Raw genomic sequence first — 968 nt, forward strand, 5'->3', positions numbered from 1 at the left:
TAATTAGAAAAATAATTTACAATGGCATTAAATACCATTAATTGTTTGTTCTCCTTAGACAAATTTGAATTTGAGGATAACTTGTAGCCTAACTTGCAGCATAACTTGTAGAATGAGTTTGAGTCGGTTAGATTAAGCTGGATAGAGTTACAACTAGTTGCAATAGAAGTACTTTTATTGCAATAATAGCGGCCACATATATAAAGATTTTTGAACCAACCTTTGCCAATGATCAAATTGATGTGCTGTTTTTATGGCAGATATAGCTTTGAAAATTCTGGAAAATGATCCAAATTTAGCGATTGCAAAGGATGAACATGGGAACACAGCTTTGCAAGAGTTAGCCAGAAGACCTTTCTCCATTGGCGGCAAAAGTCAACTATCAATCTGGCAAAGATGCTTAAACTCCTGTTAGTTTGCCTCCAACCAAAACTTTCTTTAATTGCGTTGATATATATATATAACATGTCCCAATTAGTTGTTTAATCTATTACATTAATCACAATATGATGACAATTTTACTCAAATCAGCTTGGAATCAATTGGAAAGCCGTCTTAGGTGAATTAGTCAAATCCATGCCCGTTTGTTAGGATTCTCACGAAAATGAGATTCTCATATTTGCTTTATTAAATCCAATGCATCATGTAGGAATTATTTATGGATCCCAAAATATCCTTATTGTTTATCCCTTCTAGTGCATAAGACCATTTAATACAAAAGTGAATCTAATAGCATTTCTATTTTTTGTGAAATAAAGTTTTTATGCACAAATTTTACAGGTAATATAAGTATTAATATTGCATGTTTATTAATATATAGTCAAACATACTCATATTGAGGGGTGTACATGCGGGCAAATATTAACCACCTTCATCTGCCATCCGCATATGTGGATGCAGATATATAGCGGTTTTAGGATTTGCGGATGCGGTTAATATATATTTTAGAAAAATGATTTATATCAATA

The sequence above is a fragment of the Corylus avellana genome, chromosome ca2, assembly GCF_901000735.1.
Source record: "Corylus avellana chromosome ca2, CavTom2PMs-1.0".
Classification (NCBI taxonomy): domain Eukaryota; kingdom Viridiplantae; phylum Streptophyta; class Magnoliopsida; order Fagales; family Betulaceae; genus Corylus; species Corylus avellana.